General features: G+C 35.9%; 1 protein-coding gene across 2 annotated transcripts in view; it reads left to right on the top strand.

Moving 5' to 3' along the window:
* The window catches only part of Tafa2 (TAFA chemokine like family member 2), a 436,794-nt gene that overhangs the window by 134,852 nt on the left and 274,362 nt on the right, over positions 1-27,580 (top strand). The gene's annotated exons all lie outside the window — the stretch shown is intronic.

The raw sequence follows: 27,580 nt of genomic DNA, 5'->3' as shown, positions 1-27,580 counted from the left end.
AAATCAGGGCAGAACTGACTTATCTTGACTCATTTTTCTGTCTCTGATGTATGACAAACATGGGAGTAGGTTGAATTTGGGGGTCAAATACTGTCAGAAACGCTCTTTAATCTTTTGGGATCTAGTCTCAGTTTTTAAAGAGCAAATTACAGAATTATTCCTTTCTGAATCCATTGGTTTGACCTTGGGCTACTTTGACCCTTGATTCCCTTCCTATCTGGGACCCCTTATTTCTCTAACTAGTTTTCTTCCTTTCCTATTTCACCATTCATCTTGTTTTCTCTCAGATTTTCTTGTTCTTAGGTTCTCTGTTAGCTCTCAGATTTCTTGCTCTGATCTTCCTTACAGCAGTTTGTAATCTTTCCCATCTTTTGTTGACTCTCTGCATGCAATCCTGGTTTGGGAAGCCTCCTTGCTGTTAGTCTCATTTGTGTTGTGAATGGTAAAGTTTCCCTCATACTGTTCAGGATGGCCATTGTAATTTTGATTGAATTTGGTAAGGGAAGAAGAAAAAGGAAAAAAAAAAAAAAGTCATTTAGATTCTCTATGTAGAATTTCCCAATTTTTAAAGCAGGATCATTTAAAATAGCCCCAGGTTAATATCTGGCACCTCATCATTGGGTTGATGTTTCCTATTAGCAGACATGACAGAAGTCTGTAGTGCATAATTTTTGAAAGCATAACATCTTTACCTATACATATTTTTAATATGTTATTTTTGACTTAAAATTTCAGAATCTGCATTACTTTGCTTTGAAAGAAAAGGATAAGCAGCTTTGTTTTAATGGTCATTTCTCTGGGGAGTATATTATGTGCTCTGCATGATGAAATCTAGATTTGGGCCTCTCATAAGTTATTCCTAGGAGAGTATGAAACTTTAAAAAAATATTTATTGGTCACATTCCAACCAACAGTATATAGTATTTGAAGAATAGCTAATACAGATAATTAACAGATTAAGAGAATGTGTGAGCCCAAGCATGAACAGTGGAGTTGGGAGGGAGGTTATCAGCATAAAATATGTTGGAAATGAACAGGGCAACTGGAGCATGAATGAGATCAGTTTAATTTGTAGGAACTTATACTTTCTTGCAATTATATAGTTGTTTCTAACCATGTATGACTTTGGCCATGTCCACACCACGTACAGAATATCTGTGCCTCAGATGTCTGCTTAATGGGCTAGTTCGGCTTTTCCTGGAAACCCATTGTAACATCCAGTGGATGATTCAGTCTGTTCTTCCCTCTAAAACGAGTGTTGTCTTCAGTATCCAAGGCCTTAAAATGTCAGGCACAGTGATTTTCAAAGGACCCAAGGAACCGGATGGAGGGGCTTTTCTGCCAAATTTGAGAAGCAGAAACCAGCCTGACCAATCCCATATCTTAATCTGTTCTCTCAAGGTCTAGAAGCTTGAAGGAGATTCCCTACCTTTTCTTTCCATCCTATCTGGGAATGATTTTAAGCCCAGCTGTTTACCAGCATTTGGGTAGTAATATGTAAGAAAGAAGAAAGATGAAGATGAAAGTCTTAAGTTCTCACGAACTTTTCCAAAACTAATTGGCCCTGAGTTGTTTGGCACATAGATTATGTCTGATAAAGATGGTTGATTTACTTGCAGTTCTGAAGCAGAAAGTGGAGCCAGATAAAAGGAGCAGGAATCTGAGCTGAAAATCACTTGTTGTCTGCAAGCTGACTAACAGTTGGTTCTGTTGGCTTGTGCCATAATCACACCTGCCTGGTATAAGCCAGGACCCAGGCTATACAGGCGTTCTGTGCTTGTGGGAAATGCACATAGTTGGTTGTGTTTTATCCCCAGAATCTGTTGCCACTGCTACCCTTTGGTGACCCCTTTCCCAATCTCAGATTCCTGGGGTCCTCATGATCCATTTCCTCTCACCACTTCATCTGCAACTAGAATTATTGGTACTCTAAGTTGTATAAAAATGATAGCAGCTTTAAAATATTAAAATTCTCAAATTATTGCCAGTTTTGCTAGTATTAAGAACTTAAACTAAAAGTGTTGGGCAATTCAAACAATAGGAAATACATGAGGACTAGAGGAGGTTTTGGAATCTGAGTTTTCCTGGTATCTCAAAAGAAAAAAAAATATAGTTCTCTAATATTATAGTTCCCTAATACCTATTGCCTGCTGTCCTCAGAAGGAAGATACAGAACCTTAGGATCATGCTGTTAGTGCATTTTCAAGTGTTTCTGAATCTGCAAGTATGCATTTTGAAGATTAAAAAAAAAAGACTTACAAATTGTGTAGAATGGTTACAAACCTCAGCAGTAATTAATAGTGGATTTTTGAGGAATTGTGCTGCCTTGGAGTGTTAGGACAAACACCACTTATAATTTTTCTGCGCTTTCCTTTGCTAATTTTACTTTCCAAAGTAGTTATCATAATTGTGAATATAGCCTTTGATCTAATGCCAGCAAAACTTTTACAAATCTGAAAAATGCCATTGTGTAGGGATTTATGGATTAAATACAGAAAGGCTATCACAGGTTATATAGAAGATATAGCCTTTTCCTCTGAAGAACCTGAACTTTTTGAGAGGTACTTAACTATAAGATAGTTCCAAAATACTTGAAGCAAAAGAAAGCACCAACAAATAAAATTTAAAGATATATGTAATTAATTCTTGAGATTCAATTACCATAATGATTTTAGTCCAGTACAAATATTAATCCTGAAACAAAGCAGGATTTAAGATACATATTAAATATTGTTAATTGAAAATTACATATTTTAAATTTCTATTTTAGGAACAAAAACCAATTATGCATTTGCCCTTATCATCTATGACTGGCATTCTTTCTCTCCTTTTCTCAATTTTATTTTATAAAAGCATTTGAATCTGTAGAAATGATGTTTTGATGATGAAGACTCCAAGGAAGGGTAGGAAATACAAAGTGCTCACACTTACCTACTGGGGTGAATTCAGGAAGTGGTCACCACCACAGGGTGTGCTTAAGATTGGGCTGGGGGCAGCACAGTTAACTTTGCAGGACAAAGTACACTGAGGGCCTTGGTTGCACTGGGACAGGCATGGAAATGAAATGTGCTTGAATTTGAGGACACATTAAGAAAAGGAATAGTGTGGAAAAATATAGGCTCATTGTCAAGATGTAAGCATTTTGATAGCTACTAAGGAACTCAGGCAGACAGGTAGACTGGGAGAGCCCGAGAAACATTTAGCCACTTTCAAGGTTTCAGCTACTAGAATAGGCCTCAGGGTAAGACAGCAGGGAGACAAAAGTCAAAGTCTCAGTTTTAGAATAATACATGTATTATGCATGTTATCAAAAAATAAACAAAGCCTTACAAAACTTGAGTGAAGAAACTAGGGTGAATCTAGGTGATCAGAACTGAGGTGCAAACCTTTGAACTAGATTAGCAGCCAAGAGGTCTAGGCTGATTCTGTTTGACCCTAAGTTCTGGGTTAGAAGTGTTAACAGCATTCCTCCACAGATCAGGATTAGCCTGAACACTAGACAGAGTTGGTCTTCCAGTGCTTCTGGTTGTGGGGGAAAGAGAGCTTTGGAACAGTAGGACTCCCCATGAAGGACTGCCTTCTGTCTTGAGAATTCCCTTCAAATGTGAAGCAGATGCCACGGTGGAGGCAGCCCTTGTGGAGACTTGCCATCGTGGTCACTATTTAAAATACATATACATATGGTATTAAAACTACATGGACAAATTAAATGCCTCTTAGAGATCTTAATAGTTCTGTGATTTTGAAAATGAATGTTTAATAAAAGAATAGGCCTATTCTTATGTTTTAAGCAATATTGAAATCTTTCCGAATTTAAAGCTGAATGAACAATTGCCTTAAAATGAAGCAGGATAGTTGGTTAACAAGTATCTTCTAGGTTCTCTGAAAAATCTTTTTTAAACCATAAAGCTTTATTCACTATGGCAAGAAAACATGATGTTAATAAAAATACTTATATCGTATATTGTATCACATGTCTTGAGTTGATTTTCTACTACTCTTTATCAAGGAGAGGAACTGAATATACACAATTCAGATAGTGACCTCCAAATTCTGCCTTGAGATTTCCTAATCACATAGCCAGTTACAGTTATTTGCTTAACTAGAAAAATCATTTTACTAATACATTTATGGAAAAAATATTTTCTTTTAGTTCCTATAAACTCTGTTTACCTTAATGCAAATGGTACCACTTTATACGCAAGTTTTCTCAGATAAATGTCTTTTGACCATTTCTATGAAGTTATAAAGCTGTAATTTCATAAATCCACTTTTAGTACTTACCTCATTTTGATAATTATTTCATAGATTTCAACAGTTCATGTGAGGGGGCCAGGTGAGTTTCATACAAAGAACATGAGTTTTAGGGCAACAGACAAATCTGATTATATAAATATACACATACATGTATATAATATATAAGATTTTATTACATAAAATGTGTAATATAGATAATATATATTTAACATAGCTGATATTGCCCTTCTAGTGTTTTAGATATTATATAAGGAAACAATTAAATCAGTAATGACAGCACATTTATAATTTCATGTAAAAAGTAGTTCTTTATCAATTTCAGTTTTGGATTCAAACAATGGAGATACTGCTTACCTCAATGCATTCGTTTGAGAATAAATGATAAAATCCTAAATAATAAGTTCCTATTAGACATATAAGGGTTCATTATTATTCTTTCTTGATTACAATTCAAAATGTTCAACTCAAATGCTCAAAAATGGCCAGTTGAAGTTTACCTGATCAGAAAGTTCATTTTATAGGGAAAATAATAATTTTTTTATATGTCCTTCTTTAATCTAAATTCAGTTTGATCCTTTCCCCTTTGGTCCTATGGTGCAGCACTCCTCTCTCTTAAACAGGGCCTTTTAACCTCTTTTGCTGGTAATTCCTTTTGTTCTTGTAAATAATGGTATATTGGTCTCCTAGGGCTGCTGTAACAAGGTACCAACACTGGGTGGTTTTACATAACAGAAATGGGCTGTCACACCATTGTGGAGGCTGGAAGTTTGAGATTAAGGTGTTCCTGCAGCCATACTCTCAAGCAAAGGCTCTAGAGGAGAGTCCTTCTTCACTTCTTCTAGCTTCTAACAATACCTAGTGTTTCTTGGCTTCTAGTCATGGGCTGTCTTCTCCCTGTGTGCCTTTACATTGTGTGTCTGTCTCTGTGACCAAATTCCTCCTTTGTATAAGGAACCATTCCTACTGGATTCAGATATCCTAATGATCTCATTCTACTTTGATCACCTCAATTTTCAGATGAGGTAACATTCTGAGGTATTGGGGGGGTCAGGACGAGAAATATACAATGCAACTCATTACAGTGATATTCCTGAAGGTTCTAACTCCAGCCTCTTTTCTCTTTCTCCCTAAGTGATCTTATCTACTGGGTGATTTTAATAACAACTGTGGTGTCATGGAAAGAACATAGTCCTATGTCTTAGGAGCCTGGCTATTTTTCTTTGTGAATGTTGTGTTTTGGGGGTCACCTGTGATGGTCATACATGAGGGACAAGCCAAGTCCCTTAGTGTATCACTATTTTGCACTGTTTATCAGGTTAAGTTGAACATTCAGGTGCAACCCTGAGGTATAAGATGAATCAGAAATAATCATCAGGAGGAATGTTGCTTAAAATGAGATCCACAGATCAGTAGCCTCTCATCATCTGGGAGATTTCAGGAAATGTAGGTGCTTGGGCCCCACCTCAACCTAGTACATCAGAATCTCTAGGGGTGGAGCTCAGTTGTCTGTTTCAGATTCTCCAGATTATTCTCTTGCATCTTGAAGAGTAAGCTTGGAACTTGAGGTTTTTTTTTGTTCTTTTTTTTTGATACTGGGGATTAAACTCAGGGGCACTTGACCACTGGGTCACATCCTCAGCTCCATTTTGTATTTTATTTAGAGACAGGGTCACATTGAGTTGCTTAGCACCTCACATTTTTGCTGAGGCTGGCTTTGAACTTGAAATCTTCCTGCCTCAGCCTCTGGAGCTGCTGTGATTACAGGTGTGCACCACTGTGCCCAGCTGAACTTAAGTATTTACAGGTCACTGTAGATATCTGCCTTGTGAGAATGGTGGCGCTTATGGGTTGATTTCACCAGGAGATAGATAGATAGATTGATTGATAGATAAATAGATTGATAGATATTATTGGGACTGTTAAGCACTAGATAGAAGGCCACCTCTCCTTTTAAACTTCTCTTTTGATTTCTTAGAAACATTCTCAGGCATACTTATGGCAAAGGCAGAATTGATATTGAGGCAATGTAACGTTAATTTCATCTCAGTTACCTTTAAAAGTCCTATTTTAAGCTCCATTTGGCAACTGATCTCTTTCCACATTGCTTAATGCTCTGCTCTCAACCATCACGTTTTTGCTTTACAATTGCTTGTCCAGAGTGAGGAAGAAACCCAGTGAAAGGTGATTTTTGTTTGTTTGTTTGAGGAAATGCTATGTACATGAGCCTCTTATTATCCTCTCCAGGCTGACACGTGCAACATAAATTACAGTGATTTATTAGGAATGAAGAACCTATTCTAGTACCATTACTCAGCAGTTTTCATGGAGTGCTCTGTAAATAGGAAAGCATTTGTCATTTTTGGATAGATCCGGAATAAATAAAATAGAGAACCTGTTAAAGGTGCAAAGAGTTTAAGGTATCAAATGTTGTATTCATGAAACTTAAATATTACAAACTAGTGGATGCTCTTGAACCTGAACATTGTTATTTCTAGTTCTGCATTTCCTGTTCTGCATTTCCCCTGCATTTGAGTCACATATGTCTCAAATTTGGTGTGTGGTCTAGTATTTTCTGTGTGTCATGTGTAGATAGTCACTGTGGCAAAGACAGAAACTGTTTCTCTGTTTTGAAAAGATGTGGGCATTTTCAGAGGCAGATGCTGTGAAAAAGTAATGCAGTGATGAGCAGCCAGATCAGCCAATGGGATGTATGTGGGAGAAGGCTGGGGGCGGGGTTCAGAATAATCTAAGTTCTACTGGAGAAATACATAAATATCACGTATAATACGGTTTATTTTCATTTTTAAAAGAAATCGAGATTTCCAATGCACTCATGATACAAAAGGTGAGCAAGAGGAAATTTTCCTTTCTGGGAACCTGATATGTGTACATTTCTAAGTGATCCCATGAAGTCACAGTCTTGGCATTTCATTTTTCTCTTCCTTTGTTCTTAATGTTTCACTTTCAAATTTTTATTGTAAATATTAAAAGTATGTATGATGTTTTGATATACATATTGATAAGTGTTACTATAGTCAAATAAATTAACATCCATCATCCCACAGTATCTCATTTTTTTTGTAATAAAGCACCTAAAATCTACTTTTTAGGAAGTGTCTGGTATGTATGCAATGCGATATTATTAATTATAGTTCTCATGTTGTACATTAGATCTCAAGACTTGTTCCTCCCATATTTCTCCTACTTTTTATCCTTTGACCTATCTCCCCATTTTCTTCTACTTCCCACTCCCTATACCCCATAACTACTATTTTATTCTCCATTTCTGTGTATTCAATTTTTAAAAATTTTAGACTGCACATGTGAGATCATGCAGTATAGAAAATCTTCATACACAGATGAGTGAGAAATCTGACTAGATAGTCAATTACACAGATAGGTATTTATTTATCAAAGTTTATTGAGTATTTGAAATATAACTGGGTAAGATCATTCATGTTATAATTTATGTAGCCATCCATGACAAATTAATAACTAATTATATGACCATTACTAATTTTTGCTGTTGTGTATGAATTTTAGAGCACATCAGAATGTGGTATGTAGGTTCTCTTGGGGATTTTGTAAAGAGTATAGATGGCCTTCCCTCATCCTGGTGAGTCTTTTTCCATAATTCTGCAGCAGGCTTCAGGCATATATATTTGTAAAGGGCAGTGCAGGTAGTTCTGATGCCTACCAAAATTCATAAGTCTCTGTGGCAAATGCTTGGAAGCAGTCATGATGTATGTTATTTATTTGTGCATGATTGGATTAAGAACCATATGCTTTTTTGAAAATCAGGAGTTCACCTAGGACTTTGAGCCAGAACTCAAGGGAGAACTATTTAATGACTGTTGAAGACTTAACCTGGCTCATGGGTCAGAGGAATTCTGTTGGTGGTGTTTTTCCATTCAGCTTGCTTAAGGACATTGGCTCTTGCTTCTTGATTATTGGTTTGAATAAAGCTCATCCTGCACAGATGGGCAATAGTTTGTGAGCACAGATGGAGCAGGAACAGCAAGTTCATTGGCAAGGCCCACACATGGGAATGAGCAAGAGAGGAAAAGACTAACACTGAGGTAAAAGAACGGAGAAAAATAAACATTCACCTGGTCATAATAAGAAATGCTCCCTTCTCTAATGTTTCTAAATAAGACTGTACATAACAAATCTTTTATGAGTTCATCCAGAACTATCTTACGTAGCATCAATAAATTAAATACCTTCCAAGCTCTCATTAAATAAAAATAACTAGCAATGTGGCAGATTTGGAATAGAAAGAATCCTCAGTAAGAAGTTCCATGTTTTTCCTAAAGAGCAGAAGGAAACGGGTTAATAAGGATGGGACAGTTGATTGACTTCTGTTTCTCACCAGTAAAAGCCTCAAATTAGTACAGTTTGAGACTTTTACTAAAAAAGTTATAGCTTCTGGTGGCCCAACTTCTTTATTTTCAGTATTTGGTTTTGATATTTGATTTTCTAGTTTTGAGCTATTCCTCAAAGGAGCATAAAATACAATCATTGCTACATATTCTGTTTTAATCTCCATTTAAGTTTTAGTCCCACCTCCTTTCCAGTAGACATTTTGAAATTCCAGCAATTCATTAAGAAATGTTTTATTGAGTGACCGCTATACGGAACATTACTGTCAGGCTCTATAGAGAACGCAGATGCAAAAGGCCCCATAAAGTTTACCTTTGGATAAATAAATGGACAATGGGGAGATACTTGGCTTGTGACCCTGTGCCACTTCCATTGGGGCAGCTTACCTAATTCAGAACATCTCAACTGTCTTTAGGTTAATGGTTCAATTTATTAACATCACCTATAAAATCCTATGGTAGTGGTTCTTAATCAGAAGTGATTTTGTCCCCAAGGGACAGTTGACAAAGCCTGGAGGCATGTTTGACTTTCACACCAGGAGATGAGAAAGAGGTGCTATTGGCATTTAGTAGATAGAAGTCAGGGATGCTGTTAAGCATCCTACAATATTCAGGATGGATCCCCACAATAGACCTCAGATTATTGTTAATAGCACTAGATTTAGAACCTACTCCAGGGATTTGGCCTCTGCCTCCTTCACCAGCCTCATCTTCAGCCACCCTCCCCTGGCTATCTCCCCTCTAGGCACACTGACTGTCTTACAGTTCTTTGAATAACCTCTGTTCCTTTTCTTTTTAGGGTTTTTGAATTTGAATCTTTTAGAGCTCAGCTAATAGCACTCCTTAAAGGATCTTTCCATACTTCTCTTACTGGGTTGAATTTCCTTTCCCCTCAAAGTATCATTTATTCCTGTGCTTGGGACCTTATTAGTACTTCTAGTTAGATAATCTATTGTATAATTGGTCATTCACATCTTACCTCCCCTTTACAATTTAACCTTCAGAAGGCCAGGACCCATGTATTTACGTGATGCTTTGCACTTGGTAGTCACTCAATAAATAATCTCCCCCATGAGTGAGTGAGTCATCAAGTAAGATAATATACCTGAGAGTCATTTATGAGGAATTAGACCCATTGCCACTTTTCACAGAGAGAGATTACCTTTTCCCTCTAAATCTATAAAGCATTTCAATTTAAACAAATATCTTGCATTAATCATAAATGGTTGTATGCAAAGGAGAATAATCTTGGCTCTTTGGATGTGGTTGTTTTGATAGAAAAATGTTGTCACTCCTTGCTTTTTGTTACCATCTTTGCTCTCCTTATTCTACCCCTCTTAACTCAGTTAAGCTAACTTCAGTTTCTACTTTATTTTTGCATTGCTTGTTAAGAAATTAATGAGCACTGTTTTTAATATTAAGAAAGATGATTAAAATTTTAAAATTCTATCAAAGCTGTGCTGGATTCTAAGATTATATCATCTAATTCTCTAAACTATAATTTATAATAGTTTAATAATATTAATATAAGAACACATACCTACTATTGACTGTGGAGAAATCTGTGAGAAATTAAATTGAAGATTAATGATGCAATTTAGAATTGAGAATATGGGATCATATTGTGAGCCAAACATCCAGCTTGGCTCCCTGTCTACTATATACTTAGTCAAATGTAGTTAGCATAATTAGGCAGCCTACACAAAGCAGAAGTGTTCATCCTTTAGATTTTTTCAAATGGCAAACAGACTGAATATCCTTATTAAATTTATGAATCTATTTATTGCCTAAAACAAATCAGCTTGAACGTTATAGCTAAAGAGAGTAATAAGAAAATTTGAATTATAGGCCATATATATGTGTACATTTGAAGAGGGTGAGCTGACTCATTGGCCTTTCCTGAAGTAGGCAGGTCTAATAAACACTGGACTCCTGTTAATAGGGTTTATTTGCCAGGTGTGTCCACCTTTCATCCTGTCTCCATGTTAGGGCATGGGCTTGGCAAGGGTGTTGAGCTCAAGGTGAAGATGTTTGCTACTTGATACTACGTGGTAATAAGAAACATGTGGTCTGTTTTTAGTTGTCCTTGGTCACAGTGCATCAAATGACTGTTCATAAGGTCATGTAACCATCATACCCATTTATGTGCTAACTAGTTGTGATGATGACATGTAAATTTAAGGACTTTGTCTTACACATCCGCTCCCCAGATGCTTTCTCTCTTGTGCATGTTATTAAGTTAATACCTCTTGAATGTTTGAATCAGATCAAACCATATGAAATTGCTGATACTCAGCTCTTTTTGACCTAAAAATATTATGTTTTCATATAGCTCAGATTAATGTATATCTAAAACTTGCCTTAACATTTCTATAGAAACAATGTTCTAATTAACAGTGAAACAAACATTATAGTACTATTTGTACTTATTTTAGGTACTTAATAGTTCAAATACATTTTTATAGGCTGGTCAGAGAAACTGGCTAAAATTTAGACCAGTGATTCTGTAGGACAGTACATCCCAAGTTACAAACATTCAATGTAAGAACATTTGGTGTATAACCTAATAACAGGTTGATGACATATGTCACACAACCTATAAGAATTTCTGCAAATGTGACAGATCATTAATAGAGATTTTTGCTAGTCGTTTGGTTTAGGATTAGCAATTAGGGATGGCTAGAGAATTTTGTGAATGTCAGTGTTGTTGGACACCCCCATCTCTTCTCAGGTGCTGATTCTCTTGACAAAAAGAAACCTTTTCACTAGAGCATAGGGTCTTTGGAATCTGACCAAATGTAGGAAGAAATGTGCAAACCTCTTTCCTAGGGGCTTGTATATCAATGATCTGCAATAAATTCATTTTTAGTTGTTATCTATTTCTTGATCTTAGGGTTTGGGGAATTCCTTAGCTCATAGACATTATCCCTCTAGTTACAAAGGAATATATGTTCATGAAAAAATCTCATAATGTGAATGGGAATATCATAAGGTTTCATAGGGAGATTTGGGAAGGTGGTGTTTCTGCCAAGAAGTTTTGTAATACACAGTAATTTCAGCCTTTGAAAAGCAAGGGTAACACCTTGAGCTCAGTCCTGCTCCATGGACAGGATAGAATGACTTTTGTTTTTTTTTTTTTTCCTAGGTACCAGTCTGACATGGACATGCAAGTGGGCTAGCAGTTCATGTTGTGCTTCCTTGCAGGGCAGATCCTTAGCTGGGGGAGGAGACTGAGATTTGGATCATAAAGTTTTATTTACTCCTCAAATCTCCTGAGGGTGGAATAGTAATAAATAATAATGAAATAAAAATAGTAAAATTCATGAAGGAATAGCAATCCTTGTTGAGAGGCAGGATAATCTCAGGTGAGAATTTTGCTGCTTTTTCTAATCTTGTGTTTAGATAAATAGATGAATACAAGAATCTCCATGTACTCTTAAGTCTCTGCTTGTCTGGTTAATACAGAGCAAGAGAAGCTACCAATAGTATTGATTCTTATAACAATAAGTAGCTACAAGCCAAGTGGTTTGCTGTTTTTGCCTTGTTAAAAAAAGTGACCACAAATTTCTTATTAATGCACTAAGAAGTCTGATTTAAGAGTTAAGAGTTTTTTTTTTTTTTTTTTTTTTGAGTAAAGCTCATTGTTACTATGGAATTTAAGTGATTTAAAATAATCAGACATAATGATATGATTACCAATGCTATCATGCCAGGAGGCCCTGAGGCTATAAATACTTCATATTAATCTGCTAGGAATAATACTAAAATTACTATTATTACAGATACATTTATTAACACAAGCATAATGCTTTTTATTCTTTATCATGTTTTCACATACATTTGATGTGCAAGACAGTTCTCAGAACTGCTGTCAGAGATATTGGCAAGTGTGATTAAATCCTAATGTGCATGTCAATCAATGCCAATATGTATTACTGGATTCCAGTAGAGAAATTCTGGGTTGAATACAATTGAGAAGAGACATAGTACTTAATGAAGTTCTGTCCTGTTCTTTTTCTTAGGTGAGTTTTCCAGCTGCATAGCTATCCCCTCCTGCATTACATTTTGATCATTACTTTATTGCTAAACTTACCATAAGAGATGTTTGTAATTCATCATTTACCACTGATATCTTGGACTTGGACTCACTATAAATTTCCAGGTTGGTCTTGTGCCATCAATAATTGCTTCTTAAATGCTCTTCCTGGCCAAATTTTCAGTGTTATTAATGTTATGGATCATATTATCCCATATTTTCTGATAATAGAAGGGAAGCAGGGAGTAGTTAAAATTTTTACTAATGTTCAAAAGAATTCACTTTTTATTTCCATGTAATATTTCTCATAATATATATAGAAAAAACAAGATCAGAAAGACAAGTGATGCTTTCACTTGAGAATGTCCTGTCTCTCAGCAGTGGTTCCCATTTCCTCCATAGATTTTATTATCACTATTATCCTACCCTTAGGGAATTTAGGAAGTAAAGATACGTAACCAGAAGTGGCATCATTTTGAAACATGGAGGTATATGTGTTTTGGTTGGAAGAGAGAAATTTGCACTACATTTGAGTACTAAATGTGTAATTGCCAAGTGTTTAAGCATATATGTGCCAACCAATGGGCAGTTCTTTATAATTTTATTGTGGATTTACCTGGCTTCAAGGACTTTCTTGGTAGTCAAGAAGGTCTTGGCTCCTGTACATGGCCCTGGATCTTCACCCTCCATACCCTGTCTTCACGTACAGAGCCCTTCCTCCTAAAGCAGAGAGAAATCGGCTGAAATGGTCTGTTTCCTTTGTTCTTGAGCTTTAAGTGCAGTGTAGAGTTAGCTGTCATTCTGTTTCTATAACAATGGGAATAGTAATAGCATCTACTCCAGAGGGTTCCAGTGAGGACTGGATGTTCATGGAGACTAATTCCATAGCTGCCCCAAATCTTTTGCATGCATCATTGAGGGTAAAGAAGCAGTTCCGGAAACCCATCCCTCCCATCTCCTAAATTCATAGCCTCACCTTCACTAATTCTTTGGGACAAACTCCTTGTGTTTTAAATCATGTTTAAGTCAGTCACAATAAGATCTCTTGGTCTTTCAGATCACATACCACCTAGTCTGTATACTCTCTATCCTACCCCTTTATTGATATTCCTAACCCCTAACACTTAAAATCTCTTCCTTATGCTTTCGAGAGCTCATGGACCATTATCAGCAAAATCTGCTTTATTTTCAGACTTCTCTTAACGTTCCTTTCACTTTCTTGCCCCGACAATTGGCCTTCTCTGAGGTGGCTGTTTTCACTGTAGGCCTGGCAAGAGGAGGCTGGTTTTTCTCCTGTAACTATACTTCACACCACGAGGCCTGGGGATGGGTGGGTTCTCACCCTTGTTCTTCACTGCCATTTTCAGATGATATTCTTAAACTCTCTTAAACTGCTCTTGTTTCTCTTGCCCACACACACATGGTTCTCTCTCCTTATTTCTCAGCAGTTTTCTCTGGTGACTGACTTTAACTTGCCCCTGAATCACCCCTATCTTAATTCCTGGCCATTTAAATGTGCGTATAGATGATCCTTCCATACCTTCTCCAGTTCCTTCTGCTTCTCCATGATCTTGCCTTCTGACTTTAGTTAACCACTTCCTCCCTCCTACCCAGACCTTGTTGGTTAGTTGTCACAGGTTTAGGCATCCTGTTCAGCCCCATCTTTGGGTCTCTGAGGAGTTCAGCATGTCTTTGATGCTGAGCTTTTCCTTCTTAGCTGCACATGTGAAAGAGTGGTAGGAATGGGCATTTTCAGCTTTCCCTCCAGGGTAAATTGTAAGCCTTTATGTTGCTAAAATACACCTGGTGGCTTCATGAAGGATATAACTGTGATTACTCTTTAATTATATGAGGTTGCCAGAGAAACCTCAGTGGGAGGTAAATGTAGCTCTGACAACGGTACCCTGTGTTCATTCTGAGATCATTTTTCTTTCACTTACTACTGTGGTGATGTTGTTCTGCTCATCCTGACTCTCCAGAAAGTTTCTCTTCGAGTCCTGCATTGTGCATGTATGAGGAAGAAAGGAGAGGAAGGGAGGGGAGGGGAGAGGAGAATGAAAGAGGAGGAAGAGAGAGAAATTTATGTGGGTTCTTTTATGTATCCATGATGGGGGACTGGGATCAAGTTTTCTCACCTGGGCTCATTGTTATTCTAGAGAGACCTTGACCTATGTTTAACTAATGTGGTGATGTAGAAGTAAAGGGTGCTTGTATTTCCCCTTACTTTTACTGTCCATGTGGTTTGGATTTTTTTTTTTTTTTTTTTAAAGAACGGTTTATTCTGTCAAGAAGGATGTTCTGCCACACTGTCTGATAATTAGCCACCTTCTCATATTAATTTAAATTCTTTAGTCATGGGATATGGAAGCTCTATAATGTGTAACTCACTAGGATTGGCAGCTTCTAAGTAGAAGACCTGCTAATTATTACCTGTATGACCTTATATGAGTTTGCTAAAATCTCCCAATTATAATTTTCTTATTTATAAAATGGTTATGATAATACTTCCCTAAAAAATGTAATATTAGTGTTAAAAAAAGATACCATGTAGGTGAACCTGCACCTAGATACATAACTAGGTCTTCCATAATTGGTGTTTTTTTTCATTTTTTTTTTTTTTCCTTCCTGGTAAGTCAGCCAACCTAAGCTCTGCTGCTACTGTGTGTCTCCCTTCAGGTTTTAAATCCTAACTGAATGTCTGAGACAGTGTATCTGAAATGGATCAAAATATAAAAAGATAATTTAAAACCAGTTATTTAAAGTTAAAATGTTACCTAATTTTTAATTAAAAATGAAATATGCTGAGGATGTTTTTTATTTTTAGCCTTTAAAACATCTATCTTTATATATTTTCTAATATATATTAATTATACATTAAAAACACATGTTTTAGCTCATGCTTTACCAGTGAAAATAATGGGTTGGTGGCATGATGTCATACTACAGATAATAGATGGCAGAGACTCCTGTTAGCCATGAAGGAGGGGTAAAAGGAAGCAAACAGGAACTGGGAAGTAGTTGGGACTATAGTTTGTCCTTTGGGGTGGATGTACTGGCTGTTGTGGCAGATGTCCCTTTTCCTGATTAATAAACAAAGTTGATTTTACTCACATTTGTTCTTGGCTCTTACCTCGCAACAGGTGGCTGGTCAGACTGTGGTCAAGTCTGCAACTGCTGGCTGTCAGGAGCTTTGAGAGCCTTCTGTTATGATTAAAGCATTAGTTTAGAGGAAATTCAGTGCAGTTAACTGAGTTTATATAATATGTGTAAACTTAATTGTAAGCTAAGATGGATTCTGGTGACTCCCATGATGCTCCCCCCACGCACACCTTTTCATTCTATGTTAACATGCTTGGTCACAGAGGACTCCAGAATTAGCCACGTAGTTAGCATTCACTAGCTGGTAACTGAGAATTATTTAAAAATGACTCTACTTTGAACCTCAGGGAGAGTATTATTTTCCCAAGACCTACTGGCTTTCTTTTCTTGAAGACAAGAGATATAAGGTACAGAGGGTAAAGAAATGAGGAGAGAGTGGGAATTCCTTGTGAAGGAGCCAAGGAGCTGTCTTTCTGCTACTGGTTTAGCTCTTGATATATAGACTAGTTCATTAAGCTCAACCCAGCTTGCCATAGTAGATGGCCAGAATAAATCCACAGAAAACAAGAATGCACATTTACCTGTGGACATAATCCGTAAGAACTATCACAGCACTACGTTAGTAAAAAAATATTTTGAGAATTTTTATTCTTTAACAGAAACGCAAGGGACATTGTTTATCTCCAACTATAATATGACCTTGTGGGATTTGAACTCAACCAGTCTGACACCAGAGCTGGCCTCTATGGCAGATGAATTAGGAAGTAAACAATTCAGCTGGTGTTCCAAGTCCTTCAACATAGAAACACCTGGCTGAGTTGGATAACTTGGCACGAGGGATTCTTAGCCTACTGCACCTCAGAAATCCAGAACTAGTCTAGTGGTTTTTCAAAGGGGACAGAGAATCAGCAAAGCCTGGTGATTAAGCTTGTGACTTCTATAGAAGAAGCTGGAATGAAAACCTCTGCTTTATCTTTTTCCATGTATGACAAATTGAGTAAATTAAATAACTACTGTGTACTCTTGTTTCTTCATCTCTAAGATGACAGTTCTATCTTCTGCCTAGAGGATTTAGAACACAAAAATAACATTTTGAACAGGGGCTGTCATAGAGCAGAGTGGAGATTCTGAGGTTCTTTTGGGGGGAGTGATATTGGATAAAAGTTATTCTCTGTATAGTAGGGCAACAGTGGTGTTTTGGGCAAGAAAAAATCATTAGGTTGTTTAGGGATTCTTATATAAAAAGTGCTGAACAAATAAAAATGTCATCATTCGTAACATCAGCACAGGCAAAGAAACTGTGAATGTTTATTGGCTTTGCTTGTTGCAATGATTTTTATTGTCTTAGAGATTTTAAATTTTACAACTTCTCTTGAGAATAATTTAATTTTCTCTAGTAATTTTTCTCACCACTACCCTATAGCCTGTGGACAACACTCAAGTTTATTAATTTGTTTGATGATAAATATTATCCTCTTAGATTATGTTCTGTTTCTAGGGCCATGTCAAAGGGCTTTATGCTGCATGTTAATTCTTTATCTTGCAATCACAGAAATGCAGTTCAAAATAGTAACTTATATGCAAATCCTTGGTCAGCCTAGAAAATTTTCATTTACATATTTTAAATTAGTCTGCTTTCAGTGCAGTGATTTTATCTAACTCTATACTTATAAATATGTGACAGATGTTGTTTAGCTAAATTTAAAAATTAGGAATGATTATTGTAAAAGTTGTCCTCCTATATTGCCATTATTTAACAGTCTTATTCAAAAAGAGGATTCTGAAAAAAAAAAGTCTTTGAGCTATTGATTTTTAAAGGAAAAACCCTAAAATTATTATGAAATCAAATAACTTAGGACTATAATTTCAAGCTGTGTTCTTATTTATCTCATGCTGTTTGATATTACCATATAAGTGATGCCAGCATGGTCAAGTGTTTAAATGCAAATTTATAATTCTAAATGCTTGCCTTTGTCAATGCCATTCTGTTTAAGCTTCAAACCCAAAAAGATTTATCATGATTTTGAGTGCCTTTTGGAAATGGAAACCTTTGTAAAAATAGAAGATACAGAGAATAAACGGAAAAATAACATAATTTAGCAAATTCAAAACACGGACCATTTCCCAGGTTCTGCAAACCAAAACAAAGTTGGACAGAATGCACACTGTCTACCAGCTGAGAGAAGAGTCAGAGCTGTTTGTGAGATAAATACGGAAGTGTACAACATGAAAGGTCAAGTCAAGCTGGAGCTGGAAACAGAAAATCAGATCAATAAGCAGATCAACCTGGTTTAGTGACAAGGGATGTTGCCAGTCTTGCCAAGAGACTGGAAATTTATATTAGCAAGAAGGAAGCAAATCCGTCATGAGTTTACCTTGTTGTATCTTGTGGGGAGGCCTAGCAGCTGTGCTTTAAGGGCAGGCCTCAAAGGAGTTGATGGTTTGCTTTCTATCTTTGCGTGCCTCCTTTGACTGCCTATATCTATCTTGTTAGGCAAACCCTCTCTGAAACAAGTGAGCAATGGAAATCACAAAAATGGAACACGTTAGCAAACTTCCCATTTCACAAATAGTTTATCAGAGGGTTGGAGAAAGGAAGTAAGCTAATTTTAATTAATCTTTTTCATGGTTAATATTAATATGCATCTAAAAAGGATGATATGAAAGTTGCTTCCAATTATTATATTTTTAGTATGCTTTTTCTAAACTTCTTGAAATATGAATTATTAATGATCCTCATGGATTGGTTTCCTGCATGTACTGAAATATATATGGTATAAAAAGTGAAGTGGAGTTGGTTGTTTGCCACGTTAATGTGTATTGCTAGTCAATTTAGAACCTTGATTAGAGCATTTCATTATCTTGAATTCCCCTACAGTATACATAGTAGGTGCTCAATTTGTTTTATTAAACATAATTTTTAAGGTAAAAGTTCTAGTTTGCACTGTATTTAAGGTGGGACAACCAATTTGTAAAAAATCAAAGCTAGAAAATAAAATTTGATTTGTCATTTTCCACATAAAACATTTTTCATTATTAGATGCTTTTAAATGCAATATTTATTATTTTCTACTAAGTGTGACAAAAGAAAGTTAAAATGGTTTTGTTTTATATTTTTACAATAGTTATAGTAAAACAACAGCAATAAAATATTCTGGCTAAATTGTACCTGCTCTGCTTGAATGTGCATGATAAAATTTAGGTAGAAGCTGTTTCCCATAAGTCAAAACAGTCCATCATGACATCTTTTGGATCTAAGTCATTCTAAGAGAAAGCTGTCAAATATTAGTTTGTCATTATGTAGAAATCAGAATGGCTTCTCGCATGGGACATTAACTTCATCTAGCTGTAAAGTGAGAATGATCTGCTAAGGTTGTGCTCTAATCAAGCAGTAGGCACCTTGAACACCATCACAACATCATTTAGAAGAAGTTTTGCATGGTGACATCCATATCTCTCTCTAGGCAACCATTCATCTAATTCTGTGACCATTTTTTATCAACCCAGGAGAGTCAGGCTGCTTATGTTGTGGATTTTGGAGGACTATTATTTCCAGTAGTATCTATCAAGTCTGTGCAGAAATCTAAGAATGGTGCTGAGTTCATGCAGCTGTTAGCTGTCTCTCCTAGTGTAGCCAAGGATGATTATACCAAATTACCGTGGAGGAAGGAGGAGAAAGAAAGAAGGATCTGCATGATGCAGAAAATGTCTCCACATGATACAGAAAATGCCTCCACATGGGAGGTATGCAAAAGGCAAAAGAACAAAGATTCTTTTCAAGCAGTGGCAGTTAAGATAGTGGATCCTCATGTTACAAAGCTTCTAAGTAAATCAGACACAAGAAGACACTTTAGAACTAATCAACACTTGTGACTTTTCACAATCTTAACAAATGTCTATTTAATTCTTCTATAAACCTTTTAATAAGGAAACTGAGGTTAGTTGTCCTCTGGCAATAAAGATGATCATGTGTGATAAAGAAAAAAAATTGAGTGAGATAAGTGTACATGGGGAGTTTTTGGAAGGGACTTGTAGTTTTTCCTATACCCAGTTTTTCTCTTTTCCCTCTTTTCTCCTTTTATTTGGCAGCAGGTCAAGTACAGATTGTAAGGGTAGATGTAGTAGTAAAGCTATCTCAGGTGAATTGAAAACGTTCGAACCTACAAAATGCTGTCACTCCTTCTCTGTGTTGTCTTCTGGTGAATCTCAAAGGTGCACTGCTGCTGTAGGAAATTGAGAGGAAATTTCAACTTTTGCACCCTTTTAGTTATAAAGTCATGATTCTAATTCATGGTTCCTAAGTGTTGGTTTGTAAATCTTGTATTGTTGAGGCCTTGTTTCAGTAGAATGGCAACTTTGTTGTCACCTGAGTTTATTTAATTTTCCAGTAAATGTTTGAGCCTATAAAATACCCCATATCGTATTTTGCATATATTATCTGATCTCAAAAGCAAGCTCATTTAGCATAAGCAGACTATATAGAGGTATGAAACATTTCCTGCACTTTTTATGATACAAATCAAGTCCAATGCTGCACATCACAGAGGGAGGTAGCCATCTCTTGTTTACATAGCTCTTTTTCCTCCACAACCATAAGCCCTTTCCCCCTGTTCCTAACCTAAGTACCCAGGTAGTAATCCTTTCTTATCTCATCAGTTTTGCTGCTGGGAAGTGGGACCTAAATACCAATACTTGGCTACATGTGAAACTTTTGTTTCTTTTTTTCATGGATTCATTTCCATCACCAATGTTCATTAACTCTGTCTCTGACTCTCTTTTTTCCTTACCATAATATCACCCACAAAACTACTCAGAAGGTAGCTGCTTTAATAGGAAGATGTTCAAGAATTAGAGATATTCAACAATGTAACCTCGGGTTGATAGAATGAACAACGACTGTGCTTTAGGTCTGAGATTGGTATGTGTTTGCTCCTCTACCTTAGTCATGGGAACCCCTGGGAATGAGAGTTACTTTTTGGCATGTATCAATGCCTCTCAACACAGTTCCTGATAAATGATAGACACTCAGTCAATAGTGTTAGTGGATGAATGAGTGATTGCTCAACTACCTGTCTTGTTTGACGAAGGGAGATTAAAGTTATGCTACAACTGTTCAATATATTCACCTAGGGACAGAAAAAAATATGTGATATGTGATTAGAGTACTAGAAATGTTTTCATTCAGAAAAGAGTTCAATCTCATCACATTATTTTATGTATTCGTATATTAGGTTCAACAAGAATTACTTGTGCAGTTCCTGGAGTGAAGTCTGAATGGGTTAATGCAACTAAAGCAATTGGCAATTGCCTGGCACATTGTAACTCTCATTAAGTACCAGCTATTATTGTTATTACTATTTTATTAAGAGGGGAAAAATGAGTAAGGTTGATGGTTGCCTGATAAGAATGCTTATTAGTTTCTTCCTGGAGCAAAGAATGGTAACATCCCAGTGTCATGTTTACTGTTCCAGGGAAAGAAATTATGTACACAGTTAGATACATTCTGACAGGATGACTGTTCTAATATAAAACTGGGAAAGCCACAGGCCTTCTTAAAACTCAACAAAGGTTTACCACTGCCTTCAAAATGAAATTTGAAATCTTTAGTGTGAGACGTAAGGTCCTTCATTATTTGGTCTCTAAACTTCATCCAGTCCGTCTCGGGAGTTTTTCCTTATTGACAATCCTTTCCCACAATTTGGGATTATTTGTACCCTCCTACTTATGACACTGAGTCATATGGTCTGTTTCTTTGTCAGTCTCCACAATTAGACCTTGTTCTGTTTCCTCGGTGTCTAGCATAGGAATAAGCGTCCTTTCCTGTTTTAGTCAATGTTTTAGGCTTTTCAGGACATTCTGCTTCTGTTGAAACCTGCCTTAATTCTGCCATTGTGTCACAAAAGCAACTGCAGGCAATATGCAAAGGGATGAATGTGACTGCATTCAAATAAAACCTTATTTGTGGGCATTGATATTTGAATTCTATATAATTATGTATCATGAAATATCATGCTTATTTTGATTGTTTTCATCCACTTAAAAATGTCAAAACTACCCTAATTTTGTGGGTCACACAAAACAGGTAGTGGGAGAAATTTGGCCTCTGTACTATTTGCCAATTCCTGTCTTAGCAAAATGCCCCGTATAGAGAAGGTGCTCAGTCAACATGTGTGAATAAATAAATGACAAGTGAATAAAGGAGTTTGCTTTCACTGAAGTCATTTTCAATCTCAGTGAGAAAATTTGCATTAACAGCTGTTGCCTGACTTCAAAGAATGAGTTTTGAAGAGTTCCCTATCTTTCAGTTCTTTAAAATAGTTTGAGAAGTGTTGGTGTTAATTCTTTAAAGATTTGGTAAAATTGAACAGTGAGGCCCTTGGGTTCTGGGCTTATTTTGCTGGGAGACTTGTTAGTAATGATTCAATCTTATTACTTGTTATTGCTTTTCTCAGACTTTTAAGTCATCTTGGTTCAATTTTTGTTGGTTACCTATGTCTAGAAATTTACTCATTTTTTTCTAGTTTTTCCAACTTGTTGGCATGTAGTTGTTTGTAATAATTTCTAATGGATGTTCGTATTCTGTGCTATTAGTTGTAACATACTCTTTTACCTCTAATTTCATTTATTTGGGTTCTCTCTTTTTTAATTAGGTTAGAGAAAAATTTAAATCCTATGTACATGTATGATTACACGAATGGTAAGAATCTACATCATGCACAATCATGGAAATGAAAAGATGTACACATTTGTGTACAATGAATCAAAAAAGCAATCTGTAAAAATAAAAAAAATTAAAATTAAAAAAATTATCTTTTGAAAAGATCAACTCTTCATTTCATTGACCTTTTGTCCTTTTTAGTTTCTAATTCATTTTATCTTTATTGCTTTCCCACTACTCATTTTGGTGTGTATTGTTCCTGATTTTCTATCTTCACTTATATCATTGTTAGGTTACTTATTTGAAGCCTTCTCTCTCTCTCCCCCCCCTTTTTTTTTGATACAGGCACTTATTGCCACAGACTGCTTTGCTGTATTTCCTAAGTTTTAGTATGCTATATTTCCATTTTCATTATTTTGTGAGAAAGTTTTAAATTTCTCTTTTGAGTTCTTCATTTTCCCATTGGTGACTCAAAAGCATGTTGTTTAATTTTCAAACGTTTGCACACTTTTAAAATATCCTCTTTTTGCTGATTTCTAGTTTTATGCCATTGTGTTCAGAAGTTCAGAAAAGATACCTGCTGTGGGTTCAGTTTTTTTGAGGAACTTTTTTGTGGCCTACACCACATGATCATCCTGAAGAATGTTTCATGTGCTGATGACAAGAATATATATTCTGTAGCTGTTGGACGAAATGTTTTATAAATTTCTATTAGGTCCATTTGGACTATGTGATAGTTTAACTCTGACAGTTTTTTTGGTTGTTGTTGTTGTTGTTATCGATTTTTTTTTGGTCTGAATGATCTGTCCATTGATGACAGTGGAGAGTTGAAGTCTCCCAAAGTTACTGTGTTGGAGTCTCTCTCTCTTTTAAGTTGAATACCATTTATTTTATATAATTACGTGTTCCAGTTTGGTTGTTTGTGTGCATATATATTTATATTTATTTGTCTTTTGTCAAATTGATCTTTTTATCATTATTTAGTGATCTTTGTCACTTTTTACAATTTTAGGCTTGTAGTCTAATATATCTGACAAGCATAGTTATTGCTGCTCACCTTTGGTTTCCATTTGTCCTTTTGCATGTTTTCATGATGGTAGTTATTACTTATTGCTTCTAGTGTTAAGAATCCTTTAAGCATATTTTATTTGACTGGCCAGAGGGGGATGAATCCAGTTTTTTCTTGTCTTGGAAAAAGTTTATTTCTTCCTTATTTCTGAAGGATAGCTTTGCTGGCTATAATATTCTTGGTTGACAGTTATTTTTTTCTTTTAGGATGTTGAATAAATCATTCCGTTCCCTCCTGGACTATGAATTTCTGCTGAGGAGTCTGTAGTTAGTCCCTTAAATGTGACCTGATGCTTTTTCAATTCTCTGTCTTGTACTTTTGACGGTTTGACTATAATGTGCTACAAAGAGGATTTATTTTGGTGAATCTATCAGGAGTCCTTGGGACTTCTTTCCCAAGATTTAGAAAGCTTCCATCAATTTTTTTTTTTTTTGAGTAGGTTTTCTTTGCTTTTTACCTTCTTATCTCCTCATGGAACACTCATGATACAAAAATTTCCCATAAGTCTTTTCATTTCTTTAAATATTCTTCCTCTTTTTTATCTGATCAGTTTATTTACTCTCAGAAGTTTTTTTCTGTCTGATCTAGTCTAATATTGGGCCTTTCAATTGCATTTTTAATTTCATTTATTGAGTTTGTTTGTCCCAAAATTTCTATTTTTTAATGATATCTCTCTTTTGAATTTCTCATTCAGATCATAAATTATCCTAATTTCACTGAATTATCTGTCTAAATTCTCTATTAACCTTTTGACTTTTCTTAAAGTCATTGTTGGAATTTCATGCAATTTGTTGATATCCTTTTCTTTGGGTTCTGTTGTTATAGTTTTTCTGTTCTTTTGGAGGCATCGTATTATCCAAATTCTTCATGCTTCTGTGTCCCTACATTGATATTTGTCTATGTGGTGGATCACCTGTCTCTATCAATTTTATAAGGTGGCTTTTAGAGTAAAAGACTTTCTCTTGAGGATGTGTCTGAGGGTATTGGGTAGGTAAACTGTGTTGGTTTGATTCCAGGTGGGTACAGTAGTAAAGTGCCCACTAGTTTCTTCAGTAGTAATCAGTGTTTATGATTCCTGAGCCTGTGTCAGCGGTTGATGTTGTAGAAGTCTGTGCGAAGCTTTACCAGCTGGGGTATAGCTCTCTTAGGTAGGTTGAGTTCATCCGTGAGTCATGTGGGGATCAAGTCTCTTGGTAAACCCAAGTGGTGTTGATTCAGTGTGCCTATTAGTAAGAGTAGGGTGGTTGTCAGTGTCTGAGAGCCATTTGGGAGCCAGACTACAACAGTGAGCCCAGACGAGGTGCCCATTAGTGTCTGAGGCATGCCTGGGAGCTTTCAGGGGAACTTTGAGGCTCATATGCTCAGGGTAGGCTGTCTATCTGCTTTCCAAAACTGAAAGTGGGTGGGTAGAGCTGCCTTTCTGCTGCCTTGGTGAGCTGAGCCTCTCTAGTCAGGCTACTCAGCTGCTTAGCTCAATTGAACTCTCTAGATGTATTAAAAATTATTGTCTTAAGCCTCTGCTTGAGTTTTGTGTGCATACTCATATCACTTACTTGTATTCATGTATTGTTACTCTTTTCTGGAAAGATGAAGGACAGTGATAATACTGTGTATTTCATGATGAAATGTAGAGGATTTTGACTAACGATTACATTATTTCAGCAAGTTAACTGCTTTAAAAATTTGCTTTAATAGATTTTACCTTGGAAGAGATTAGAGACATTTGGTAATTCACATTAATTACAGTGCCTGTTATTATAAATTTTCTTAGATGTTTTACACATGCTCAATACTCATTTACTGCAGAAATATCCAGTACCTTATAGCATATTTCTCCCCATTTCCATGGGGAAATTTCCCGAATTCTCCCAAACTATAAGATTTTCAATTGAGATCAATGTTCTGGCTAGATTTCACCATAAATACCTTGGGAAATCTCACTTGGAAATGAAAGCACATTGCTATGTGAGATGAATAAGAAGCTTTCCCATTACTGATTATTTATTTTCATTCATTTTGATAATTATAACAGATAGTAGTGAGTTTCAATGACTGGTTAGGTCGTCATTATAAATAGAATACTTAAATGCGGGCTGCTGTCTTCTTTTGTGTAGTGAATTGCATACCGATCATTGGAAATCAGCATGTGTTCAGTTGGTACAGGTGTTTATGAAATATGTACCACATTAAAGTGAAAAACAAGAGCAACCATGCTTTGGTGAAATTACCTGGTCCTTACCTGGTATAAAATCATATTTTTAATGGAAGAAAGGCATGTTGCAGTTATGAGGAAAAATAGTGATGAAGTGTGTAAATGAATATAACTTCAGAACAGGAAAATTTTACAACATGCCCCAATCTTAGGCCATTGATTAGCTGCCTTAATTTTAACATAGAATATATCATTTAATAAATTCTCTGGGTTACAAATTTCTTTACCATAGAAATTGTGTCATCTATCTTTGCGTACCTTGTAGTACGTGGCACAGTGCCTTGTATATAAAGAAAAAACAAACATTTGCTGCACTGAATTGTTTACGAATACTTTGGATTATGTATAAAAAAGTAGTGATGTCTAAAATACTATTTTAGATTAACTTTTCCACATATGTGTCATTTTTATAAATGTGTAATAATGAAGTGATGGTATCAGCTTTCATTCACAGAGAACCAACAGTGGGGTGGCTCTTTTTACCCATTACCTCATTTAACTTTTAAAAACAATGGTATCAGTTTGGTGTTAATTCCAATGCACCCCCCCACCAAAAAAAAAAAAAAAAACAAGGCTCAAAAAGATTAATTAACTTAAGTTAATGTGTGAAGTTTGTGAGAATTAAATGGGCTAGATTATGGACCATACTTCCAAGTGCATGATACATTCTCAGTAATTTTAAGGTCATGCTGCTAAAAAGTTGTAGATCTGGGATTAACTCACTGCTTTGTCTTGCCCTGGAACCCATCTCTTTTCAGCATTGTGCAGCTCCCTTGACCAAAATTTATGCTAGGAATCATTATCCTTCCTATTATGAGCTTCTGAAGGACAAAGGATAAATCTTTTTCTTTTGTATCATTTTTTTTTTTATCATTCATGAGTAGCATGTACACACAACAATAAATGTTGACAGTGTGAGTGCCTTGGTGGTGACACTATTCTTGTTTTGCTACGTATGTGAATGATTGACAAGATGGTTGATTCTGGGGACTCAGAGGAAGTTGTTATAGTATGCTCTGAATTTTATATTGACAGGAGTTTTTCCTTGTAATGTGCCACTTGCATCTTGATTTTAAGCTCTGTTTCTCTGGTGCCTGTGTGAAGAAGAGGCTGAGAGCAGTTAGAGTTTTCAGGTAAAGTTAACATTTTCCAAAGCTTTGCCATTACTTCCCAATTTCATCCTGAAGTAATTTCTGGTGGTTGTGTCCTGGAATTTTTCAAAAGTTAAGCTTTTTAACTCAAAGGGTAAATTTTTGTGTGTGTATGTTTTGGAAATGAGAGAATTAAAAAACATCACCAAGTCTAAAAGTCCTAGAGAGCTTTTCTGAAAAGGAATTTAAGTAAAAAATGAGCTGTCAGTGCCCTTGAGGTTTCTTGCTAGTCACATAATGATACATCATTTGTCAAATGCAGTTGTCTTCCTTCACTTGAAGTTCCTGCTATTGGTGGTTTTGCTTTTTCTTTGTGCATGTGGAACTCAAACTTGGGACAAGGAGTTCTGAATGTGGTCATGATGTATACATGCATGGTAAATAGCAGATCTGTATACCTGCATGGTAAAATCAATACTAAACTCAAAATAAATCTGCCCTGTGTGGCAGTTTTTTTGTTTTATTAATTGTGGTTAGATATACATAAATATAAAATTTACTATTTTTATGATTTTTAACTGTGTAGTTCAGTGGCATTAAATATGTTCACTTTGTTGTATAAGTATCCCCACAACTGCCTCCACAACTTTTCATCTTTCCAAACCAAAATTTTATAGCCATTAAACATTGAGTTCCCATTCTCCTCTTTCCCCAGCACCTGACAACCACCATTCTGTTTTCCTCTGTCTATGAATCAGACTACTTGTGCTTCAGTT

This window comes from Sciurus carolinensis, chromosome 4, assembly GCF_902686445.1.
Source record: "Sciurus carolinensis chromosome 4, mSciCar1.2, whole genome shotgun sequence".
NCBI classification, from domain to species: Eukaryota; Metazoa; Chordata; class Mammalia; order Rodentia; family Sciuridae; genus Sciurus; species Sciurus carolinensis.
The sequence above is the reverse complement of the archived record's forward strand: the minus strand, read 5'-3'. Positions and strand labels throughout refer to the sequence as shown.